This window comes from Somniosus microcephalus, chromosome 23 (assembly GCF_052327205.1).
Source record: "Somniosus microcephalus isolate GS21.2 chromosome 23, FLI_Smic_1.0, whole genome shotgun sequence".
Taxonomy (NCBI): domain Eukaryota; kingdom Metazoa; phylum Chordata; class Chondrichthyes; order Squaliformes; family Somniosidae; genus Somniosus; species Somniosus microcephalus.
The window spans coordinates 34,168,808-34,192,508 of record NC_141009.1 but is presented as its reverse complement, the minus strand read 5'-3'; positions in this window follow the sequence as shown (position 1 = coordinate 34,192,508).

The window sequence follows — 23,701 nt, the reverse complement described above, 5'->3', positions numbered from 1 at the left end:
GATATTTAATTTCATTACCCATCACTTAATCTAGATCAAGAAAGTAGTCAAGGAACTACACTGTAAACTAAGTTATTTAAATACAAATTTAATTAAATTTAATTAAATAAAACAAGGTCAAATAGGAATGGCAGTGCAGGTGGTGTGCCGCAACTTCAGCATGTGGGAGTTTGTGGAGAGCATTGTGATCCTGGACAACCACGTTTGCAGTAAGTGCCTGCATCCTGAGGAACTTCAGCTCAGAGTTTTTGAGCTGGAATCTGAGTTGCAGACATTGTGGGGCATCAGGGATGAGGAGAGTTACCTGGACACTTTGATCCAGGAGGCAGTCACATCCCTTAGATTAGGTAGTGGTACAGGTCTGGTTAGTGGTCAGGGACAGGAGGCTGTGACTGTAACTCAGGCAAGTAAGGGGACCCCAGGTGCAGTGCTGGATGAGCCTCAGCTTTTGCCCTTGTCCAACAGGTATGAGGTTCTTGCTGCCTGTGTGAATGACGGAAAAGCCTGCAGGATGGATGAGCAAGCTGACCATGGCACCATGGTGCAGGAGGCCATTCAAGTGGGGGGAGTGAAAGGGAATGTAGTTGTGGTAGGGGACAGTATAATCAGGGGGATTGATACTGTTGTCTGTAGCCGTGGCCGAGAGTTCCAAAGGTGGTGTTGCCTGCCAGGGTTAAAGACATGGCTGGAGAAGAACTTGGACTGGGAGAGTGAGGTCCATGTAGGTACCAACGACATAGGTAGAACTAGGAATGAGGTTCTGCTGAGGGAGCTTGAGGAGCTACGATCCAAATTAATCTCTGGATTGTTACCTGAGCCACGTGCAATTTGGCATAGGGAAAAACAGATTAGAGGTTTAAATGCGTGGCTCAGAGAGTGGTGTGGGAGGAAGGGGTTTCAGTTCATGGGGCACTGGCACCAGTACTGGAGAAAGAGGGAGCTGTTCCGTTGGCATGGGCTCCGTTTAAGCCGGGCTGGGACCAGTGTACTGGCAAAACGAATAACTAGGGCAGTAGACAGGGCTCTAAACTAATGGGGGGGATGGGGTGGGGGGTGGTGGTGAGGATTCTGGAACACGTAAACTTAAAAGCAGTGAGAGAAATATCAAGGCTCTAGAGCAGAGTAGAGTTTTGACTAAAAATAAACAGAGTGGGGTCAGGAAGGGACAGAGAGAGTAACAAAGGTAATAAGGCATCAGTGACTAAGGTGACATCAGGGAAAAATAGAAATAAGTCAAAGCTAAAGGCACTATATCTGCGCGATGCATTCGCAACAAAATAGATGAATTAATAACGCAGATAGAAATGATCAGGTTTGATCTAATTACCATAACAGAGACGTAGTTACAAAGTGGCCAAGGTTGGGAACAAAATATTCCAGGATACTTAACTTTCAGAAGAGATAGGCAAAATGGAAAAGGAGGAGGGGTAGCCTTGATAATAAAGGATGGGATAAAGACAGTAGAGAGAAAGGATCTTAGCACCAAAAATCAAGAAGTAGAATCAGTTTAGGTGGAGCTAAGAAACAGCAAAGGGCAGAAAACATTGGCGGGAGTTGTTTATAGTTCCCCAAACAGTAGCTGTAATGTAGGGCAAAGTATAAATCAGGAAATTAGAGGCGCATGTAACAAGGGTAATACAGTATTTATGGGGGTCTTTAATCTACATATAGACTGGGCAAACCAAATTTGCAGTAATAGTGTGGAGGACAAATTAATGGAATGTGTGCAAGATAGTTTTCTAGGTCAGTATGTTGAGGAACCAACTAGGGAACAGGCGATTTCCAGCATCCGCAGTATTTTGCTATTGTAGTAGGGAACAGGCTATTTTGGATCAAGTATTGTGCAATGTGAAAGGTTTAATTAATTACCTTGTAGTAAAGGGGCCTTTATGGAAGAGTGACCATATTGAGTTTGAAAGTGAATTAGTTAAATTCGAGACTAGGATCTGAAATCTAAACAAAACAAACTATGTAAGTATGCGGGGCGAGTTGGCTGAGGTAGATTGGGAAACTACATTAAAAGGTATGATGGTAGACAAGCAATGGCTAGCATTTAAAGAATTAATACATAATTTTTAACAAATATACATTCCATTAAGGCACAAAAACCCCACAGGAAAAGTGGTCCAACCATGCCTAACAAGAGAAGTTAAAGTTAGCATTAGATCAAAGGAAGAGACTTATAATGTTGCCAAACAGAGCACTAAGCCTGAGGATTGGGAGGATTTTATAATTCAGCAAAGGAGGACCAAGAAATTGATAAAGAAAGGGAAAATAGAATATGGGAGTAAACTAGCGAGAAACATAAAAACAGACTGTAAAAGCTTCTATAGGTATGTAAAAAGGAAAAGATAAGTGGAAGTAAATGTGGGTCCCTTACAGGCTGAGACAGGAGAAAATATAATGGGGAACAAGAAAATAGCAGAGAAATTAAACAAATACTTTGGGCAGGATTTTCATTGGGCCGTGGAGGTGGGATTGGAGGCATGTGGGGGGTTAAAATCTCAAAATCGGGGGGCACAAACCCATCCCGCCCCCATGCCAGTTTCAAAGGAGGAGAGTACCCGACCCGCACTGGGACCCGCCTCCCCGAGGCGGGAAGGGGATTAGTGCCAATTAACTGCCTGTTAACAGGTAGTTAACAGGCAGTTTTTAGCCTAATCCCTATTTTCATTCTTGAAGTGTGGGATTCCCGATGGCTCCAGACCACACCAAGTTAGCGAGGTGGGCCGTCGGGCTGAAGGGCTTGGAGGGGTCGAGATGTCCGGTGTTCAGGTGAGTGATGGGTGCATGAGTGCAGAGGCAAGTGTGTTTGGTGTGTTTAAAGTGTTTAAAGAAATTTTACTTACCTGTACAGCCTTCCTTCCTTCAGGTCTCGGGAGTCCCTCATCTCACCGGCACAGAAAGCAGAATGGCCGCGATCTGTCAAAAATTGCAGCTTTCTGTTCCAGAGAGATCTCTAAATCATCCTGAGAGGAAGGAATTAACTTGGAGTACAGCTTGTCAGTGTTGTCAAATGCTGATATTTCATCTGTCAAAAGATCTTGACAGGTGAAATGTCAATCTGTGATGTTACCTGTTGCCGGGTGGCCCTTAATTGGCCTGCTGAGCCCGCTGGGCGGGCTCAACAAGGTCAATCAAGTCAAAATCACGTGGGTTGGCTACAACTCGATGGAGGCGGGACTACAACCCCGAAATTTGTAGTCCCGCCTCCTCAATGAAAATCCAGCCCTTTGTGTCTGTCTTCGCGGCAGAAGATGCAAAAAACTTGCCGGAAATAGTGGAGAACCAAGGGTCTAGTGAGAATGAGGAAATTAAAGAAATTAGTATTAGTAAAAAAATAGTATTGGAGAAATTAATGGGACTGAAAGCCAATAAATCTCCTGGCCCTGATGGCCTACACCCTAGGGTTTTGAAATAGGTGGCTATAGAGATAGTGGATACCTTCGTTGTTATCTTCCAAAATTCCATAGATTCTAGAACGGTTCCCGCGGAATGGAAGGTAGCAAATGTAACCCCACTATTTAAGAAAGGAGGGAGAGAGAAAATGGGGAACTACAGAGCAGTTAGCCTGATATCAGTAGTAGGGAAAATGCTAGATCTATTATTAAGGACGTGGTACAGGGCGCTTAAAAAATAATAATAGGATTGGGCAGAGTCAACACGGATTTATGAAAGGGAAATCATGTCTGACAAATCTGTTAGAATTTTTTGAGGTTGTAACTAGCAGAATAGATAAGGGAGAACCAGTAGATGTGGTGTATTGGATTTTCAGAAAACATTCGATAAGGTGCCACACAAGAGGTTATTAAACAAAATTAGGGCTCGTGGGATTGGGGGTAATATACTAGCATGTATTGAGGATTGGTTAATGGACAGAAAACAGAGTGTAGGAATAAACTGGTCATTTTCGGGTTGGCAGGCTGTAACTGGTGGGGTACTTCAAGGATCAGTGCTTGGGCCTCGGCTATTCACAATCTACATCAATGATTTGGATGAGGGATCAAATGTAATATATCCAAGTTTGCTGATAATACAAAGCTGGGTGGGAATGTAAGTTATGAGGAGGATGCAAAGAGGCTTCAAGGGGATATAGACAGGCTAAGTGAGTGGGCAAGAACATGGCAAATGGAATATAATGTGGAGAAATGTGAAATTATCCACTTTGGTAAGAAAAATAGAGTTTTTTAAATGGTGAGAGATTGGGACATGTTGGTGTTCAGAGGGAGCTGGGTGACCTTGTACATGAATCACTGAAAGTTAACATATAGGTACAGTAAGCAATTAGGAAAGCAAATGGTATGTTGGCCTTTATTACAAGAGGATTTGAGTATATCATTTTTCAATCCTCTTCTCCGCCTACTCTTTCCCTGGCTCTCCTCTTGAGTGGTGCTAAGCTCGTGGCGGAAAGCCCCTTGTTTTTTCTCTATGCTCGTCAACAAAATCGCCTTCTCCCACTACTGGCTAGAAACCTGCTGCTAATTGGCCCAGAAATTCGGGTCTCCACGGGTGAGTACACTCGGGGTACTCACCCGTAAGCCCAATGGAAGTGCCGGTTACCTGCATGCACTGCGCATGCACGGGAAACCGGCACTTCCGATCCCCTGAAAGAAGGGGTTCAGAGGTCGAACGCGTGCGCGGGAGAGGCTGCGCGTGCACATCGAACTTCGTTTTTTTTTGCCGGTTTTCCCGGGAGGGTAAGTCTCCAGAAGTTACACATTTAAAAAGCAGGCGTAAGGCTTGCTTTTAACAAGGTAAATGGTGAATTAATTAAAATTAAAACATTTTTTCCACAGGTTTATTATTTTTAAATACTTTAAAGCAAGGTAAGTTTATTTTTAGCCCTGTTAGAAAATAAAATTATTTTTTTCAAAAATTTAAATTATAGTTTAAAATAGTTATTTCATGTAATTTATAGTTTATTTAAAAAATGTGATGGTTTTTTAAAATTTATTTGAAGATTTAGTGCTGTTTTGGGGCCGTAGTATTTATAAGTTTTGACAGCTCTTCCTGTCAATCTTATGAATGGAGCATTCCCTGCTTCGATTGGCTCCCCATGGCCCACGTGATCCCAGGGGATGCATCAAACTAACTGCGCCCCTGGGATACGCAAGCACTGCGCGCCGGCAGATGGAGTAGGCCCAGGATCGGAATCCCACGGGGGCCCACAGCACAACGGCCGGCGCGTTAGGTAAGTGCAGGTCGGGGGCTTGCACCCGCGGGAAGCCCCCGACCCGAATTTCTGGGCCATTGTTTCTCCATTACTCCCTCTTGCGGTTCTGAACAGTTTGTTTTCTCATACGGTGCAAGCCTAATGCTATGGAACTACCTGTCCTCCATTACACATCCGGTTATTGTGTTTTTGAATTATACTATGCCGCTTTCCTCATTCTCGGGGTCCCTATAATTTCCCCAACATTTAAAGGTTGTCATAAAGGGTTCATTCCCTGCTGTGGTAATCCATGTAGCACCTTCGGGGTGGGAGGCCAATAGTTATCACCCCCCTGGTTTTTAAGGTCTGATCTTATATTACACCCAATACAGGAAATGTTTCTTCCACCACCGAGGCCAACATAATTGGACGTATTCCTTGCTCTCTGAAGCTACTGGGCCCTGGTTTGATTCTTGTACCTGTTCCCAGATTCCATTATCTTGCTTCAGGAATTTCCACACATTTGGGCCTTTTCTGTCCCTTATCCCGCATCTAATACACACCATACCCTTCTTTTATTTCCCAACTATATACTTTTCCTTGTACTGTACCTCAACCCCATCACATATGTTGTTGTTACATTATCTTTTGTACTGTTTCTGATCCAAATCAGAACATCCCCATCATATGTCTCAGGTGAACCACGATGGTTTTTTAATTGTTAATGTCCACCGAGGATTTGAGGTTCCGTTCCATAGATGGGAAGTGGAGTGCATTCGCCTCCTTTATCCAATGTACAGATGTTGATAGTAATGTCAAAAGTTTTTGTTATATCCGTAGAGCTCGCTGCGCATCCAAGCATCGATACCAGTATACAGTCCCACATCTTTAACCTGTGGATAGACCAAAATGCGACATCTTAATTCTTAACAGTTTTCCTCTGATTGACATGGAACCATTTTAGTTTAGGTTCTCCCTTCAAACCATATGGAACATTCATTAGATACATGGCTGGATTTAATTTGTCAACTATGGTATGAGGGCCCGTCCACTTTACATCAAACGGTGTTTCTTTGGAGAGAAGTTTTGTAACATCACCCGGTCCCCAACCTCGTACTCAAATGGTTTAACCCTCTTATCATAATATCGCTTGATTTGTTCACGTGATTTGCCTATGTTGTTGGCAACCAGTCTGTTCACCTCATCCATATGATCTATCAAGGTTTGTAACCATTTTTGGCTACAGGGTTGTAATTTTAGTGGTGTGTTATTTCCCCATGTTACGTGTCCTGGTATCTGCATTTGTCTCCCAGTCATGGCCTCATAGGGACTTATTCCTGTAGTCCCGTGTGGAGTAGAACGTATTGCCATCAAACATAAGGGCAGGATGTTAGCCAACTGAGTGGGGTGTTCTGTACACAGCTTTTTGGGAGTTCGATTCCCCCTTTCTACAATCCCTGATGATTGTGGATGGTGCGCGATGTGCAATTTATGTTTTATCTGTAGTATTTCTTGTAGAGTTGTGAAAATTTCCCCCGTGAAGTGTGGACCCTGATCGCTATCCACTTGTAGTGGTAGTCCCCACCTACAGAAACCCTCACTCATGAGAATTTGTGCTGCGGTGCACGCCTTTATTGTTTCTTGTGGGAAATGCCTCTATCCATTTAGTGAATTGATCAATTACCACGAGCGCGTACTCGTAGTTACCCTGGGATTTCGTGAAAGGGCCAATAAAGTCAATCTGTAGGTGTGTCCATGGTCCCTCGGGAGCGGGCTGTGACCTAAGCAAGGCATGATTAGAACATGAAGGAGGGTTTGTTTGTAAGCATGGCAGGCAGCGATTAACATGTTCCACATGCTGTTCCATTTCAGGCCACCAGCAAACTGGTACAGGAAACTCTTTTTTATCTGGCACCAACGGGACCAGCGTGGTGCCGGTTTATCAAAAAGTCCGGATTACAGAGAGGTATAGTAAAAGGTACGAGAGCTCCGTACACAGCAACAAATCCAGGCTTCCCTGTTGCTTAGCAACAGGTGCAGGAACTCCAACCACAAGATCCAAGCGTCCCTGTTGCTTAGCAACAGGTGCAGGAACCCGACCACAAGATCCAAGCACCCCTGTTGCTTAGCAACAGGTGCAGGAACCCAACCACAGATCCAGGAACAGGGCACTAATATGAAGTAAAACTTACCTGAACCTACTCCTGAATTTTGCCGGTTAACAGAGATTTCTGGTTATTTAGGTGCCGGATAAAAAAGAGTTTCCTGCATTAGCTTTTGTAGCGTAGTGGCCAGCGAGTAATGTCCCTCCGCCAGCTGAGAATGGAAGAGGGCCAGAATTTCCTGAGGAGGAATACAGACTACCAAGCCTCCCTCTTTATTTCTAACCATTAGCAGGGGAGGGTTTTTATCCGCACCATGAGTTTGCCCATGGGGTGGGTTCTGGTAGCGGGCGTCCCTGTTCATGCCAGGCTATCACTTGCGCGTAGGGAACGTGCGAATCCTGGAGGCCTAAGAGATCAATGTTTTTACTCTTTGTGACTGCCTCCACTACAGGTGTCTGGGTGTCATTCATTACCCACCAAGGCAATAGGCAGCCGTTTTCGGCAGCTTCCTTAGCAAGCCGATCGGTTCCGTTGTTACCCATTGTATGTGGTGATGTAACTTTCTGGTGGGCCGTTACCTTACCAATATGACAGGATGTCACTCACTCCTGGAGCACTACCCATAGCTTACGGAGGAGACCAGAGTGTAATAAGGGTTTACCATCGGATGAACAATGCTCATTTCTATGGTATAGGGGAAGGGCCATAACCGCATTACAGACGTAGCTACTGTCAGACCAGATATTCTAGTGGGCGGCGAGAATTACAGCTATTAGTTCTGCTTGTTGGGACGAGTGGGCGGGAACCTGGAATCCCACTGACTAATCGGGAGCGTCCATATCAATGAGGGCATATCCAGTTCTGGGATGGCCGTCTACATAACACGGTGATCCGCCTACGTACACATTTCGAGCTCCAGGTATGGCATTGGCCTTTACTGGGTTTGGTTCCATTTCCAGGACTGGTAGTGGACACTGGTGTGGGCTTCCCTCATAGGCGAGCATAAGAGGTAATAGTGTAGTCCATTTAGGAGTGATGTCCAGATCTCGCTGCAACAATTCAAGTGTCCATTTACTGATCCGTTGAGAGGACACCTTAGTCTCGCTCGGTTTCAGAAACAGGTTAAGGGGCGTGTGTGGCGAATGCAAAATCACTTTCTGTAGTCTGGTGATGTAAGTAAAGTAATTGGCTGCCCAAAAAGTGGCCAGTAGGTGGTGCTTGCACACAGAGAACGTACTTTCTACCCCCCCATAGGATACGTGAGGCATACGCGACGTGGCGTCGTGTCTCACTTATTGCTTGGATCTGACTTAAAACGGCAGTTAGAAACATAGAAACATAGAAAAATAGGAGCAGGAGTAGGTCATTCGGCCCTTCGAGCCTGCTCTGCCATTCAATATGATCATGGCTGATCCTCTATCTCAATGCCATATTACCCCTCTCTCTCCATACCCCTTGATGCCTTTTGTGTCTATAAATCTATCTATCTCCTTCTTAAATATATTCAGTGACTTGGCCTCCACAGTCTTCTGTGGTAGAGAATTCCACAGGTTCACCACCCTCTGAGTGAAGAAATTTCTCCTCATCTCAGTCCTAAATGTCCTACCCCGTATCCTGAGACTGTGAGCCCTCGTTCTAGACCCCCCCCAGCCGGGGGAAACATCCTCCCTGCATCCAGTCTGTCTAGCCCTGTCAGAATTTTACATGTCTCAATGAGAGCCCCCCTCATTCTTCTAATCTCTAGTGAATACAGGCCTAGTCGACCCAATCTCCCCTCATACGACAGTCCTGCCATTCCAGGAATCAGTCTGGTGAACCTTCGCTGCACTCCCTCTATGGCAAGTATATCCTTTCTTAGGTAAGGAGACCAAAACTGCACACAGTACTCCAGGTGTGGTCTCACCAAGGCCCTGTACAACTGTAGTAAGATATCCTTGCTCCTGTACTCAAATTCTCTTGCACTGAAGGCCAACATACCATTTGCCTTCCTAACTGCTTGCTGCACCTGCATGTTTGCTTTCAGTGACTGGTGTACAAGGACACCCAGGTCCCTTTGTGTAGTGTATGTAACCGTTCCACCTTTAAGAGAACTATTTTAAGGGTTGCACTACTTTATCTTGGCTGCTGTATACTGTAATACCGGTGGTGACCACACCGGTATATAAGTGCTGTGTAATGATTTATTGGGCAGTTCTGCCCTGACCTTCAACTAGTAAAGACCTGTTAAAGTTTACTCTTGTGGTCTGTGTAGTAATTCGCAATATAACACACAGACTTAACAGTGGCGACGAATACGATCTTACCCTGCGGCAGAGATACATCCAAGGCAGTTTAACGGGCGTCGAGAGGAGGCATCCGCCCTCATCATTCTGCTGAGAAAAGACTCGGGTCTGCAGAACAAAGGAAGAATTCTGACACGAAGCCTTCCATCAGCAACAGGCAGTGATCATCCCTTCTATCACGGTGGTGGGTAAGCCGATCAGCGACGAGCAGCAAGTCGGCCACGTTGACTGTGAGTAGGGGAGAAAATAAAGTAACGGAGGATATAAGGGTGGAGAACTCGACCACGGCCGGGGAAAAGAGCCGGACAGAAGTCGGGGCCAGAGGCGCTGAGACTGGGGCAGCGTAAGGCACGGAAGCCGCGGTGAATACAAGCGGGAACGCAGCCGGTGTGAGAGACCGGGCTACAAGCGGGAACGCAGCCGGTGTGAGAGACCGGGCTACAAGCGGGCTGGGAGACGCAACAGCGTCGAGAGAGAGCTCGACCGCGACCGGTGAAAAAGGCCGGGCAGCTACCGAGGCCGCGAGGCGCAGCGACTGGGACAGCGTAAGCGCGGGAGAAAATTTAAAAAAAAAAAACGCGGAGAACTCAGCCACAGCCGGGGGGGAAAGGACCGGACTACAAGAGGGGCTGGGAAGCGCGATTTGAAAACCGCTGGGGGAGGGCGAACGCAGCAATACGGCAATCGCCATTACAGCCAGCGGGGGCGAAAGGCAAAGGCGGGAAGCCGCCATTTTCGGAGGCGCGGGAAGAAGACGAGCGCGGGAAACCGCCATTTTGTAAAGAAAAAAAAAATAATTTCTTTTGTCTCTCAAAAAGGTTGCGAAGATGCCTAAGCGTGGTAACATCAACGATTTCGATCCCGATGTTGAAGATTGGGCCACGTATGTAGAACGCATAGAGATATATTGTAAGGCAAATAAAATATCAAATGAAGATAAAGCACTAACCTTACTAAACTCAATGGGTGCGAAGACATACGGGCTATTGAAGCATCTTCTATCACCAGCTAAACCGGCGGATCAGACTTTCGCTAATATTGTTGCTGTCCTGAAGGATCATTTGAACCCCACACCGCTGATGTTAGCGGAACGGTTTAAATTTTATGCGAGAACGCAACTGAAAGAGGAAAGCAACGCGGAGTACTTAATTGAACTGCGTAAGCTAGCGAAATACTGCCAGTTTGGGGAAAGCCTGACAGAGGCACTGAGAGACAAATTTGTGTGTGGATTGTCGAAAGAAGGAACACAAAAGCGGTTGCTTGAAGAGAATGATCTTACACTTGATAAGGCTGTCACTATTGCAGCATCGCACGAAGCCGCAGCGAGAGGCACCGTGGAAATGCAGCTGAAGGCAGCGGTACTCAGCGTAGATCAAATGGCTTCGGGTTCAACGAAATGTTATCGTTGTGGGAAGACAACACACGATCAGAACCAATGCTGGTTTAAAAACCAGGAATGTAGAAAATGTGGCAAGCTTGGTCACATAGCTAAAGTATGCCGGTCAGGAAAGAAGATCAGCAACAAAAAGTCACCACAGGAAAAGTGCAGAAAGGTACATAAGGTGGCTGAGAAGAGATCGGATGAACAGAATTCGGATTCAGACTCCAACAGCAAGGAACTGGGTAGTCTGAGAATTCACGACGTGAGTAAGGAAGCTGACCGACAAACTATCTGGGTCACACTGCAGATAGCAGGAGTCCAAGTGAAGATGGAATTGGACACCGGATCGGCGTTGACGGTCATGAATAAGCAAGATTACAAAAAGTTATTCAAACATATTCCCCTACGGGATACGGAGATAGTATTGCAGACATACACGGGGCAAAAAGTATACCCCATCGGAAAGATAAAAGTCAAGGTGATACACAAGGGCAAAGAACACCAAGGAATGGACTTATATGTACTACCCGAGGGAGGTCCACCACTTCTGGGACGGGAGTGGATCAGGAAAATAAATATGGACTGGCACTCCCTAAACGCAATAACGGTAGATTCCAGAAAAAAACATGTCAAACCTGAACGATTGTCCAGAATATTGGATGAGGCTAAAGAGGTGTTCCAACAGGGACTGGGAACACAGAGGAATTAAGGCAAAAATCAAGATTGCAGAACATGCAAACCCAAAATTTTTCAAAGCCAGACCGGTACCGTATGCGATACGACCTGCTGTGGAAGCTGAGCTGGAAGGGCTGGAACGGTCAGGAGTACTGTCTAAGGTGGACTGGAGTGAGTGGGCCACGCCCATTGTTCCCGTCATGAAGCGTTCATCGAGTAACAAGCCAGGGGAACCGGGGAAGGTCCGCATCTGTGGAGACTTCAAGATCACAGTTAATCCGGTGCTTCACACGGTGCAATATCCGCTTCCGCGGATTGAGGATATCTTTGCTTCATTGTCTGGCGGGAAACGCTTCACCAAGATAGACCTGGCGCAAGCGTACTTAGATGGAAGTTGAGGAAGAGTCGCGCCAGTATCTCACAATCAGCACACACAGAGGCTTGTATCGATATAATAGACTGGTTTTTGGAGTGGCTTCGGCTCCGGCAATTTGGCAGAGGGCCATGGAGCAGGTATTACAGGGAATTCCAAGCACTCAATGTTACTTGGACGATATCCTGATTACAGGAGATGACGATGAGGAACACCTTGCAAATTTGAAACTGGTGCTCACCAGGTTGAAGGAATATGGCCTTCACGTTAATCGCCAGAAATGTGAGTTCTTTCAGGAACGGATATCGTACTGTGGTCATGTCATTGACCAGGAGGGGCTGCACAAGTCACCTGACAAGATCGAAGCTGTTGTGAAGGCTCCCGCTCCGGAAAATGTATCCCAGTTGAGATCGTTCCTAGGGTTGATTAACTATTACCATAAGTTTCTGCCAAATCTATCCACAGTGCTGCACCCGCTGAATGCTCTTTTGCAGAAAGAAGTACCATGGAAGTGGAGCGAGGATTATAAGAAGGCCTTTCGCAAAAGCAAGACATTGATCACCTCAGAGGAAGTGTTGGCTCACTTCAACCCAACGCTACCTATTCGTTTAGCTTGTGATGCTTCTCCTTATGGTATTGGAGCAGTACTCTCACACAAGTTGCCAAATGGCTCGGAAAGGCCAGTCGCATTTGCATCCAGATCATTGACCTCCGCTGAGCGCGACTATGCTCAGATAGATAGGGAGGCTCTCAGCCTGGTGTGGGGAGTAAAGAAGTTTCATCATTACCTGCAGGGCCAGAAGTTTACACTGCTGACAGACCACCAGCCGTTGGTATCCATATTCAACCCTAAAAAGGGCGTTTCCATTATGACAGTGCAAAGGCTACAGAGGTGGTCCCTTTTCCTAGGGGCACACCAATATGAAATAGAATACAAAGGATCAAAACAGCATGGGAATGCTGATGGTTTATCGCGCCTACCGTTGCCAACGGTAGAAGAGGCGCCTACAGTGGACCCAGTGGAGATGTTCCACTCAACCATAGTGGAATGTCTACCAGTAACAAATTCTACGATCGAAAAGGAAACAAGAAATGACCCGACTCTCTCACGAGTCTACGATTTAACGGTGAAGGGATGGCCAGCACATGGCGAACCACTGTTGCCAGCATTTTCGCAAAGAAGAGAACAGCTGTCAGTGTGCCGAGGAACTTTGATGTGTGGATCCAGAGTGGTGATTCCACCCAAACTCCAGCAAAAAGTGCTAAAGGAGCTTCACGAGGGGCATCTGGGGGGAGTGAAAATGAAGAACCTAGCCAGAGCGTTCGTGTGGTGGCCAGGTATCGATGGAGACATCGAAGAAATGTCCAAGAGCTGTTTAGGATGCCAGAAGGTCCAAAACGCCCCACCACAAGCTCCTCTGCATCCATGGGAGTGGCCCTCATCTCCATGGCAAAGGGTACATATCGACTTTGCAGGTCCATTTATGGACTCAATGTTCTTAATCGCGGTGGATGCACACTCCAAGTGGCCGGAGGTAATAAAGATGTCCTCCACCACCACGGAAAAAACCATCACAGTATTAAGGACCATATTTGCCAGGAATGGGCTGCTGGAACAGATCTGTTCTGATAATGGACCGCAATTTGTGTCCGAAGAATTCAGGAAGTTCTTAAAAAACAATGGGGTTAAGCACTACACGTCCGCCCCATACCATCCCGCCACCAATGGATTAGCTGAAAGGTTTGTCCAGACCTTCAAGAAGGCCATAAAGGCCATGGGTAATGAAGACATAAATCTACAACATAAGGTAGATAACTTCTTGTTGGCGTACAGGAATGCAACACATGCGGTCACAAACCAAACTCCCGCCATGATGTTTTTCAATAGAAGTCTAAGATGCCGGCTGGATTTGATCAAGCCAAACATCAGAAGGGACGTAGCAAACCGGCAATTTCAAGGCATGAATGAAAGGCCAACTAGAACCTTCCAGATAGGTCAACAAGTTTTGGCCCGGGACTACCGTACCGAGAAATGGCAGCCTGGAACTATTTGCACACGACTGGGACCGCTGATGTATACCGTGGACATTGGTGAAAGCATAATAAGGCACCATCCGAAAGGGGACAACCTACACCACAACTCTATACGCCTAATGATGAAGCAGAGATACCCATAGTATCTACCTCCGGTCCAGTGATACTGGAACCAGATGAACCCGACACTGACATTCAAGCCGAATCGACCTTGCCAAAAGAACCTACTACACCACCGAAAACTACTACACCACCGAGGCGTTATCCGGACCGAGTCAGGAAGCCTCCAGAGAGACTGAATCTGTGAACTGTTTTTACATTAAGTTGTGTATATATGTTATGATGTTATGTTTAATGGGAAGATATACTGTTAACCTAAAAAGGGAGGATTGTAGTGTATGTAACCATTCCACCTTTAAGAGAACTATTTTAAGGGTTGCACTACTTTATCTTGGCTGCTGTATACTGTAATACCGGTGGTGACCACACCGGTATATAAGTGCTGTGTAATGATTTATTGGGCAGTTCCGCCCTGACCTTCAACTAGTAAAGACCTGTTAAAGTTTACTCTTGTGGTCTGTGTAGTAATTCGCAATATAACACACAGACTTAACACTTTGTACATCAGCATTTCCCAATCTAGCACCATTTAAATAATACTCTACCTTTCTGTTTTTCCTACCGAAGTGGATAACTTCACATTTATCCACATTACACTGCATCTGCCATGTATTTGCCCACTCACTCAACTTGTCTAAATTGCCTTGAAGCCTCTTTGCATCTTCCTCACAACTCACAATCCCACCTAGTTTTGTGTCATCAGCAAACTTGGAAATATTACATTTGGTTCCCTCATCCAAATCATTGATATATATTGTGAATAGCTGGGGCCCAAGCACTGATCCCTGTGGTACCCCACTAGTCACTGCCTGCCACCCCGTAAAAACCTATTTATTCCTACGCTCTGTTTCCTGTCTATTAACCAATTTTCAATCCATGCCAGTATATTACCCCCAATCCCATGTGCTTTAATTTTGCACACTAACCTCTTATGTGGGACTTTATCAAAGGCCTTCTGAAAATCCAAATACACCACACCCACTGGTTTTCCCTTATCTATTCTACCAGTTACATCCTCAAAAAACTCCAGTAGGTTTGTCAAACACTATTTCCCTTTCATAAATCCATGTTAACTTTGTCTAATCCCGTTGATATTTTATAAGTGTCCTGTTATCACATCCTTTATAATAGACTAGCATTTTCCCTACTATTGATGTTAGACTATAGTTATATAGGCTAAAGTCTGTAGTTCCCTCATTTCTCTCTCCCTCCTTTTTTAAATAGTGCGGTTACATTTGCCACCCTCCAATCTGCAGGAACTCTTCCATAATCTATAGAATTTTGGAAGATGACAACCAATGCATCCACTATTTCCATGGCTACCTCTTTTAGTACTCTGGGATGCAGATTATCAGGTCCTGGGGATTTATCAGCTTTCGGTCCCATTAATTTCTCCAGCACTACTTTTTTTACCATACTAATTCCCTGAATTCCTCCTTCTCACTAGACCCTTGGTTCCCTAGCATTTCTGGGAAGTTATTTGTGTCCTCTTCTGTGAAGACAGATCCAAAGTATTTGTTTAATTGCTCTGCCATTTCTTTGTTCCCCATTATAAATTCTCCCGTTTCTGACTGTAAGGGACCTACATTTCTCTTCACTAATCTTTTTCTTTTTACTTATAGAACCTTTTACAATTCGCTTTTATGTTCCTTGCAAGTTTACTCTCAAACTCTATTTTTCCCCTCTTAATCATAGAAACATAGAAGATAGGAGCAGGAGTAGGCCATTCGGCCCCTCGAGCCTGCTCCGCCATTCAATGTGATCATGGCTGATCATACAAATTCAATATCCGGTTCCTGCTTTCTCCCCATACCCCTTGATCCCTTTAGCCTTGAGAAATATATCCAACTCCTTCTTGAATATATTTAATGAATTGGCCTCTACTGCCTTCTGTGGTAGAGAATTCCACAGGTTCACCACTCTCTGGGTGAAGAAATTCCTCCTCATTTCTGTCCTAAATGGCCTACCCCTTATCCTTAGACTGTGACCCCTGGTTCTGGACTCTCCAACCATCGGAACCATTCTTCCTGCATCTAGTCTGTCCAGACCTGTCAGAATTTTATAAGTTTCAATGAGATCCCCTCTCATTCTTCTAAACTCCAGCGAGTACAAGCCCAATCGATCCAATCTCTCCTCATACGTCATTCCTGCCATCCCAGGTATCAGCCTGGTGAATCTTCGTTGAACTCCTTCCATGGCAAGAACATCCTTCCTCAGATAAGGTGACCAAAACTGTGCACAATACTCAAGATGTGGTCTCACCAAGGCCCTGTACAACTGCAGCAAGACATCCTTGTTCCTGTGCTCAAACCCTCTCGCTACAAAGGCCAACATACCATTTGCCTTCTTAACCACCTGCTGCACCTGTATGCTTACCTTCAGCGACTGGCGCACAAGGACACCCAGGTCTCGTTGCACTTCCCCTTCTCCCAATCTATTGCCATTCAGATAATAATCTGCCTTCCTGTTTTTGCTACCAAAGTGGATAACCTCACATTTATCCACGTTATATTGCATCTGCCATGCTTCTGCCCAATTACCCAACCTGTCCAAATCATACTGGAGTTTCTCGGCATCCTCCTCACAATGCACACGCCCACCCAGCTTTGTGTCGTCTGCAAATTTGGAGATATTACATCTAGTTTCCTTGTCTAGATCATTAATATATATTGTGAATAGCTGGGGTCCAAGGACCGATCCCTGCGGTACCCCACTAGTCACTGCCTGCCACTCGGAAAAAGACCCGTTTATTCCAACTCTTTGCTTTCTGTCTGCCAACCAGTTCTCTATCCAAGTCAGTACCTTGCCCCCAATCCCATGTGCCTTAACTTTACACGCTAATCTCTTATGCGGGACCTTATCGAAAGCCTTCTGAAAGTCCAAATACACCACATCCACTGGTTCTCCCTTATCTATTTTACCAGTTACCTCCTCAAAAAATTCCAGTAGATTAGTCAAGCACAATTTACCCTTTGTAAATCCATGTTGACTTTGTCCGATCCTGTCACTGTTTTCCAAGTGCTCTGCTATTACATCTTTTATAATGGACTCTAGCATTTTCCCCACTACCGATGTCAGGCTTACCGGTCTGTAATTCCCCGTTTTCTCTCTACCACCTTTTTTGAATAGTGGGGTAACATTTGCTATCCTCCAATGCATGGGTACTCTTCCAGATTCCATCGAATGTTGGAAGGTGATCAGCAATGCATCTACTATTTCTAGGGCCACTTCCTTAAGTACCCTAGGATGTAGATTATCAGGCCCTGGGGATTTATCGGCCTTCAATCCCATCAATTTCCTTAACACCATTTCCCTACAAATACTGATTTCTTTCAGTTCCTCCATTTCATCAGACCCTATGTTCCCCGACATCTCTGGGAGGTTATTTGTGTCCTCCTTTGTGAAGACAGAACCAAAATATATATTTAATTGGTCTGCCATTTCTTTGTTCCCCATTATAAATTCCCCTGATTCTGACTGCAAGGGACCTACGCTTGACTTCACCAATCTTTTTCTCTTCACATATCTACAAAAGCTTTTACAGTCAGTTTTTATGTTCCCTGCAAGCTTACTCTCATATTCTATTTTCCCCTTCATAATTATTCCCTTTGTCCTCCTTTGTTGAATCCTAAACCACTCCCAATCCTCAGGTTTACTGCTTTTTCTGGCCAATTTATATGTCCTCTCCTTGGATCTTATGCTATCCCTAATTTCCCTTGTTAGCCACGGTTGAGTCACCTTTTTTGTTTTATTTTTATGCCAAACTGGGATGAACAAATTCTGTAGTTCATCCATGCGGTCTTTGAATGTTTGCCTATCCACCGTCAACCCTTTGAGTGACATTCCCCAATCAATCCTACCCAACGTGCGCATCAGACCATCGTGGTTTCCTTTATTTAAATTCAGGACCCTAGTCTCTGAGTCAACAACTTCATTCTCCATCTTAATGAAGAATAATCAATCTCTTGGTCCTTTTTTGCTGAACTCTAAACTGCTCCCAATCCTCAGGCTTGCTACTTTTTCTGGCAACTTTATATGACTCCTCTTTGGATCTAATACTACCCTTAATTTCTTTTGTTAGCCATGGTTGGGCCACTTTTCCTTTTGTGTTTTTGCGCTAGAAAGGAAAGTATAACTGTTACAATTCATGCATTCATTCCTTAAATGTTAGCCATTGCCTACCCACCATCATGCCTTTTAATGAAGCTCCCCAATCTATCATAGCCAACTCACTCCTCATACCTTCGTAGCTTCCTTTGTTTAGATTTAGGACCCTAGTTTCAGATTGGACTTCTTCACTTTCCATTTTAATGAAGAATTCGATCATGTTATGGTCACTCTTCCCTAAAGGACTCCGCACAACAAGATTATTCATTAACCCCTTCTCATTGCACAATACCCAATCTAGGATAGCCTGTTCCCTAGTTGGCTCCTCAATGTACTGGTCTAAAAAACCATCTTGTACACACTCCAGGAATTCATCCTCCACAGTATTATTGCTAATTTGGTTTGGCCAGTCTATATGTAGATTAAAGTCACCCATGATTACTGTAGTACCCTTGTTACATGCATCTCTAATTTCCTGTTTGATGCCATCCCCTACATTACCACTACTGTTTGGAGGCCTATAGACAACTCCCACCAATGTTTTCTGCCCCTTGGTGCTTCTTAGCTCCACCCAGACTGATTCTGCATCTTGATTTTCTGAGCCAATATCCTTTCTCACTATTGCTCTGATTTCATCCTTTACTAACAAGGCCACCCCACCTCCTTTTCCTTTTTGCCTGTCCTTCCTAAATATCAAATATCCTTGGATATTCAGCTCCCAGCCTTGGTCACCCTGCAGCCATGTCTCCATAATTGTATTATATCATATCCGTTTACATCTATTTGTGCTGTTAATTCATCTACCTTATTACAAATGCTTTGTGCATTCAGGTACAGTGCCTTTAGATTTGTCGTCTTAACATTTTTAGACATCTTAACATTTTTTTGTACTATGGCCCTATTTGTCTTATTACCATTTTTTCTTACCCGGACCCTATTTGTTAGTGCACTCTTTTGTTTGTACGCTCTGTTCATTCCTGACACAATCTGGTTATCCTTACGCCAATCCCTTTCCTACACTGATTCCTTGTCTTTTCTCTTTAGCATTCTAGATTTCTCTCCACCAGGACCGCCCCCCCCCCCCCCCAAATTATTTAGTTTAAAGCCCTATCTACCTCCCTAGTTATTCGATTAGCTAGAACTCTGGTTCCAGCATGGTTCAGGTGTAATCTGTCCCAACGGAACAGCTCTCTCTTTCCCCAGTACTGGTGCCAGTGCCCCAAGAATCGAAACCCACTTCTCCCACACCAATCTTTGAGCCACGCATTCATCTCTCTGATCCTATTGACCCTATGCCAATTTGCTCGTGCCTCCGGTAATAATCCAGAGATTATGACCTTTGTGGTTCTGCTTTTTAATTTAGTCCCTAACTGCTCAAACTCTCTCAGCAGAGCCTCTTTCTTTGTCCTACCTATGTCGTTGGTACCTATGTGGACCACAACAACTGGATCCTCCCCCTCCCACTGCAAGTTCTTCTCCAGACCGGAGGAGATGTCCTTTACCCTGGTGGGGGTGGAGCCCACTTCAAGAGGGAAGGGCTGGCTGTGGTCCGGGGAAATGAGGGCAGCAGCCTGCATCGTGGCTTGTTTCAAAGCACTAACTGCAGTAGTATGGTGGTCCTCCCATATGGGTTGTATCTCTTCCTCATTGCCTTTTAAAAGATCATACAGAGGTTTAGCCAAGTCCGCAAAGTTAGGAATAAAATTTTGCTGATATCCAACCAAACCTAAAAAGGATCGCAGTGCAGTTTTCGAAACTGGCAGTGGAAGTCGCTGAATAGTCGGTGGTCCGGACTGAGGCCAGTCGCGGATATCTTTATTCCTGGAAAGGTAACCTCGTCTTGTGCCAGCTCTGCCTTTTTTGGATTTATTTTCAGCCCTGCCTTCTGTAATAACCCTATCAACTCATCTAGAAGTTCTAAGTGTTCCTCCATTGTTTCGGTAGCAAGGGGCAGGTCGTCAACATACTGGAGGAGGGCTGATGGTTTAGAAAAGTCTTTAACTGCTTGTGCCATATATTGATGAAAGATCGATGGCGAGTTATGAAACCCTTGCAGTAAGCACGTAAACGTGTAGCCCTGCCCCGCAAATGTAAAAGCAAATTTGTACTGGTCCTCCTGAACAACTGGGATACTCCAAAAAAAACATTCGCTATGTCAAGGGTAGAAAAAACAGTAGCTTTGGGGGGTACGGATGTCAGTAGCGAAGGGGCATGGCTAACGGTCGGTCTTTGATGTGGGTAAGCTTTGTTTAGGGCCTGGTAATCAATAGTAAGCCTCCAGGATTCATCTGGCTTCCTAACCGGCCATACAGGGGAATTAGTGGTAAAAGAACCTTTGCGCATTTTGGTAATTATTTGAACCGACCTCATAATTGGAATTACATGAAGGAAATAATGATGATAATGATAGTGGTGTTTTCTAACGTTGATCATAACACGTCATGGTGTTTCCTGACCAACAGCAGTCACATAAGGAAATGATCAGCATTTAGCTGATGCAATCAGGACTACAGCCCATACTGTAAAACCTCTGTTGCAGTTGTGAATCCAGACTCCTAAGGTGACATTATTTCACCTCCCTCAATTGTATCAGCAGACTTTTTACTGATTGCACAATGGAAGCTAGGGTTTCTTCTGAAAGCCAGAACACGTATGCTATATGCGTATAAAATGCCACACACATATCTGTACATCTGTGATAGTGATACAAGTTCAGAGGAAGCAGATCATCATTGTGCCTGGCCAGTACAACAACCAAGGTAGCACAGTTTATAGTTACCGACAGTCCATCATCTGCCAACCTTGGAAAGCAGATTTGTCGGTAGGTCTAAATGATGTCGATCATGATGAGCACTGGATTATAGTGGACTGAGTTGCCTTTATCAAATATATTTTAGTCAATTCTCTAATTTAAGCAGAAAAATATAAAGGGGGAGAGACACTGGTTCATGGTGTCACCTGATTTTTCACTAAAATCAGCATACACCTTGTCTTTCATTAGGCAAGGTTCCTTCATTCCAGACTGCCCACTTTCATAGAACTCATTGGAAAATCACACAATTAGTCATAGTTTGGAACAAGCTTATTGTAATATATCAAACCCTCACATGTTATGGGTGGTGACAAGGTTTTTTATTGAGTTGATCAAACCAAGCACAAATTAAGTCAATTACAATGCTTGAGCGATAGTTATAAGAATAGAACAATATAAGCTCATTCCCTTGAGTAGAGTCATTATCCGACCAGTATTCTCTTCTCCTCCACAGCTTTACCTCTACAATGGACCTCTTACAAACATCTGTACTTATAATTCTTGTAATTGGTACCGCCCAACCCTTGCACTTTGAGCCTCGAAATGTGAAGTTGTTTTTCCAACAAAACAAGGTCAGAGAAGGTAAGGTTAATGGGTTATTGTCAGCTTGATGAGTTTAGATTGGTCAGGGCAAGGTTGATCAGCCATGAGTGAGTAATCTCAACAGGCTAAATTCTTTAAGAGACAGGACATTGTCCAGAGCTACAGAGACTAAGATAATGCTGGTTGACCATGAGCAGTTTATCGCAACAAAGCATTCTACTAAAATCTTTTAAAGATATTGGGGGCGATTTTCTGACACTGGAGGAGGCGGGTTTGGAGTCGGGAAAGGCGGGAAAATTCAAATTACTAAGGTCGGGTCAGAAACCCGACTCCGACCCGCCTCCATGGGATTTTGCCGGTGCCGGTTTTGGCGGTTGGGAAACGCTCCCGCCTCCAGCTGGCCATAGCGTTAATTAACTACTGCAAATGCTCGTTAAGGGCCTCTCTAATCCTATTTTGAGAGGCCCTCTTGAATTTAGCATCATTTCGGCGTGCTTCACGCAACTTCTGAACCATGCCAGGTAAACCTGGCGGGTTGACTCGTGGGTGGCCTCCTCACTGCTGCAGGTCTAACAAGACCTCGTTCACTGCAGCAAGGATTACTTGCAGGTGCCAGGCCTTGGCTTTAAAAGGTTTCTGAGCACTTTTAGAAGGCCTTCCGAAGTCAGAGGTGGAACAGCTTGACTCCATCAACTGTGGGACCTCCTGGGAAGAACCTCGCCCTGCTTACAATGAGCGCTTCCCCAGAGGAGGCATCTGCAAGCAGAATGGGAAACATTCATTTCCTTTCACCCTGGACCTCAGATGAGGAAGCTGAGGAGGAGGAAGCTGAGGAGGAGGAGGATGATCTGGAGGAGGAGGAGCAGGAGGAGGTCAGAGCGCCGGTGTTTCGACCAGCGGCAGTGGCAGCACGCGAGCACATGGCTGCCAGGGATGCAAGGGATTAACTTATCATGGCCAGATTTGTATAGGTTGGCCAAGTTGGCACATGTCCTTGGCTCTATGCCAGGACTTCATTGACAATGGACATGACTCTCTGGCCTCCTTTCAGTCAGGCCACCAACCTGACAACGCAAGTGTGGCATTACCCGCAATGTGGAGCTGCCTAAGGCTAAGTAACAGATGGCATAATGCCAACATTTTGGCATCAAATCATGTTAATGCTTTTCAAAAGGGATGGCATTTCATCAATACACAGAAACAGTCTCCCAATCTACACACTGGTCTGGAGGTTATTTCCCTTGCCAGCTGCACCCACACAGCCTTGGTTTCTTTGGCAGGCCTCTTCCTCCAAGATGAGTGGAAGAGCACCACCATGCTAGTTCTCACCCCCTCAAACAACATTTTCTGCACCTCATCTGAGAGCCTCGGGTAGGCCCTTGCCTTGGATTTGGATATTCATCTCTCAAAAGATGCTGGAGGTGGTGCAGGAGAAGCAGAAATGCTGTGGAATGAGCCAAGGGAGCAAGAAGCCATCAAATCAGACTGGAAAAGTACTGTCAACAGAGGCGAGTGTCAGTCCCAAAACACTAATTGAGCAAGGCATCCCACACCTCTGAAATTAAGTGGCCAATCATGGGAAAATCGCAATTATTTGAAAACTAGCAGTGGAGGCGAGTTTCTGACACACCCAAGCCGAAACCCGCCTCCATCTCGCCTCCAGGTGAGAAAATCGCCCCCATTACCTAGGACTACAATAGCTATGACCTGTCTATTCTTACAATATGAACTGGAATTTTTGTGCCATATTTACGAACATAACAATATTAATGTGACGCAGAAGTCCTGTTATAGCAGGATCATTAGCCCAAGCACATTTACAGTTGGTTTCCATCCTTAATTGCCCTTGAGAAGATGGTGGTGAGTCGCCTTCTTGAACCACTGCAGTCCATGTGATGAAGGTACTCCCACAGTGCTGTTAGGTAGGGAGTTCCAGGATTTTGACCCAGCGACGATGACGGATCGGAGATATACTTCTAAGTCAGGATGATGTGTGACTTGGAGGGGAACTTGGAAGTAGTGGTGTTCCCATGCGCCTGCTGCCCTTGTCCTTCTTGGTGGTAGAGGTCGCGGTTTTAGGAGGTGCTGCCGAAGAAGCCTTGGCGAGTTGCTGCAGT